Here is a 3,823-nt window from a genome sequence, read left to right as displayed (position 1 = left end):
AACTGGCGGACCGCGATCCCAATCCGGACGTTCTGGATGTTGAAAATGGACCTCAGGCTTCTGGAAGAATAACCTCATTGCCACATTTTAGGGTCTCTTTAAACAGATTTCCATTAGGGAAAAGCAATTTTTTGTGATAATCCAAGGAGATGGGGGCTTCGCCCCCAGACCCCCAGCGCTTTGTCGTATTCTCTGATGTGCGATTCACACAGCTACACCACAAAGAAACACAATACATTTTTCCTTTTTTATTTCTTTGTTTGTGTCAGACAAAAATCCAAGCCGTGTGACATGCTACCTGAAATGTGTTTCGGTGCTCGTAGGCTACTGGTTGTTTAATTTTCGTGATTCCATATGAAATATTCACCGGACCGCAAAATAGTCAACTTGTCAAAATGGATCTTTGCTAACATTAGTTGAGTAGCCCTGGCCTACGGGTTACTGGTTAGTCTTAGTTACTTTGATTTTTACAAGGTTTCATTTTGTACGTATTGCTTTAGCCCAGTGGTTTCCAAAGTGGGCGCCAGCGCCCCCCAGGGGGCGTTTGCAACCATGAAGGGGGCGCTGGCTATAAAGTGGGCGATTGGGGGGCGCTGAGAGTAAATCGGGGCATTTACAAGAGGACTGCAAAGAATTTTGTTATCAGGCAATTATGTTGGCAACGTCGCTTCGCAGTAGACCTACCTTACAAGTTTGTTGAGGTCGTAACGCATCTTACTTTGAAGCACTGCGATTATGCAAATCCAATCTTTTGAGTGCTTACTACTCCACACCGAAGTAGGCCTACGATGGTTTTGAAGGAAAATTGCCTTGCACGAATTTATTCGCTGTTTGAAACTGTCGTGGAATTTCTACAGAGTTGTCACCCTGATCATGCTAATGACCTTCTGGTTGTGAGAAATGATATCGCCTCCTTGTCAGACATATTTCCGGGGTAGGGTAACTAGTCCTCACGCCCTTTGGTTGAGGTTGCCTTACATACGAGAGTGGGAGCTCCCTATGTTGGGTTTCTCAACGAAGGCAAATCGACCCTGCGGTTGTCTACCAGAAACAACTTAGGTTTGTGGTACGGTACCGAAATAGAGCTAAATCCCGAAAGCGGATTAATCATAGCCTACATAACACCCCACTAGTGTCTGAGGGCTAGGTTTGTACGACACACGCAAAGGTAGAGTGACTTGCGTTGTTCTGAACGTCAGGGGTTACCAGTGCGGGGGAGGGTGACTAGTCCTCACAGGCTCACACCCTTTAGTCGACGTTGCCTTACATGCGAGAGTGGGAGCTCCCGATATTTGGTTGCTCAGCGAAGGCAAGTCGACCCTGGTGTTCTACCAGAAACAACTTAGGTTTGTGGTACCGAAATAGAGCAAAATCCTGTAGCGGATTAACTGTTTCGTGCCACATATTTTCCAAATTTAATGAATTAAATGCATCCCTTCAGGGTAACGAAGTAAATCTAATCAAAGTGAAATCGGCACTGTCTGGTTTCAGTAATTAGCTCGTGTTGTATCAGCGAAATTTAGATAGACGAGACTTTTTCCAAATCTCAAGCTTGCATCAACTTGATACCAGTGACAAAGGCATATCTGATGTTGATGTAGAGACGTACAGCAATCATCTTCAAGAAGTACACAAAGACATGGGAGTTCGATTCCAGGATGTATTCTAGTTACAGTAGAAATCCCTGACTGGATAATCGACCCATTCTGTGATATTTCCGAACATGGAATTCTTGAGAAGGAACTGATAACATTGCAAAGCGATTTTGCATTCAAACCGAAGTTCAATATCTCGCATCAATCGTTCTGGTTACAGAACGAAATCAAAGAGAAATACCCTCACGTGTGAAATCGTGTCAAAGTTTTTATCATAGCCTTTCTCAGCCTATACTTGGTGAAGCGTGCTTTCAGTGCCGTGACAACGCTTCTAGATAACAAAAGAAACCGTCTTGACGTAGTTAGACAGGGAGACTTAAGATTGTTCCTATATCCAAACTGAAACCCGATATCAAAAGGCTGATGTCATTGCAGCAACCTCATCTGCCTTGCCTCATTAGAGTTGAACTTTAAGTTGTAATAAATGGAAAACAACTTTGGTTTTACTTTTTTTTGTCGAGGGGGCGTTTGATACTCCGTTCGTTGTCCAGGGGGGCGCTATTAAAACAAAGTTTGGGAAACACTGCTTTAGCCGTTCGACTCTCATCCTTGCTTTTGCGCATTGTCTCCCATCATTATTTTGTCATAGAAGTTAGGTTCATGTTGTTTAGTTTCAATTTGCCGTAGTCTATAATTTTTAGTCTATAATTTTTAGTTTATAATTTTTATTTTTATTATACTAGTCTGTCTTGGCCACTATCTTAGTTAGGCTATTGCAAGTTTATTTATTTATTTAGTAATAGTTTTTGGTAATGCTTTCATATGTTTGCTTTTTTAGGCACTAATGATGCTCTACAGTAGTAGAGCGAAATGCATATGCCATAAATAGGGATCTGCTGATTTTCCATGAATTTTTGTAATAAAGAATGTTTCAGGTTAGTCTTGCTTCTCAAAATTATGAGTTTTTAACTTTTGCTTATTTCTACATGGTAATATCTTTAACCAAAGAAAAACAACAACAGAGTACGCCTATAAAATGCCATTGCAAATGTACTAATAAACCTTTCCTGCTTTGATACCCTAAAACCTACAATGATGTTAACCAAGCATGCTTAAATCTAGCTTAACTTTACGTGTTAAACACTTCGTGAAAGTTACGAATGGTCTTGACTATTCGTAACAAATATATATAAAATATATATAACAAATATCTTCGTACGAACAAATCAATTTTTGTACGAACAAAATATCTTCGTACGAACAAAACAAAATAATCGTGCGAATATTCGTAAGTTTTGTTCGTAGCGAAGACCATAGTATACCACTTTGCCGAATCACAAATACTCGTGTTCCTATGAAGAACATAGTATGTGGCCCCTGGTGTTTCAATCGCTTACTTTAGTCGCTACTATATGTCTTCAGCACAAATTCATCAAATATTGTAGCCTACTCCAGTGCTTTTCGAACTTTATAATACCACGCACTGGCTGAGGTCTGATTGTCATTTGACGTACCTGTTCACACGTTTCAAAAGAAAAAAAAATAACATTACCTAGTCAACTCTTGGTTTTACAAGTCTGCAATGTACAAATTCACAAACAGTCTTTCACTGATATTTCACCAACAGTGTGTGATTTTCGAGAGTTTGCATTCCTTAGCGCTACTTTATACAGGGGTAGGCAATCATCGGGCCGCGGCCCGGTGCCGGTCCGTGAAGAATTTGTTACAGGCCGCGCAAACCAAGGCCAATAATTAATAAACGTTTGCTGCTAAAATACCCAAACCAATAAAAAACAACAATCTTTTAAATTTTCCTTCAAAAACAACAAAACAACAGCAAACAAGAGAAAATTACAAAATATGCTGGACATAACAAACACATTGTTAGTGTCATTGAATAACATTATGTAAAGGTGGGAGCAGTGTATTGCTGCAAAACAAGCCTAGAGATCTCACAGAAGCGGCGTTACGATATGACGAAATATATTTGCATGCGCATTGCACACCAAACATTTGTGTTTTATTGGACAGGCCGTAAAGTAATGCGCCTGCCTTACACCGGTCAGTAGTGCGAAAAAGGTTGCCTGAGCTGGTAATTATTGTAGTATAATAGCAACGATCAGTTTATTACATCAAACCGAAGCGAATGACACCCTATAACGCAGTGGTTTTCAACCCGTGGTTTCCAATGTAAGGCAGACTCATTGGTGAAACAGAGTCACGCAGCA

Source organism: Aplidium turbinatum, chromosome 1, assembly GCF_918807975.1.
Source record: "Aplidium turbinatum chromosome 1, kaAplTurb1.1, whole genome shotgun sequence".
Classification (NCBI taxonomy): Eukaryota; Metazoa; Chordata; class Ascidiacea; order Aplousobranchia; family Polyclinidae; genus Aplidium; species Aplidium turbinatum.
The sequence above is the reverse complement of the archived record's forward strand: the minus strand, read 5'-3'. Positions refer to the sequence as shown.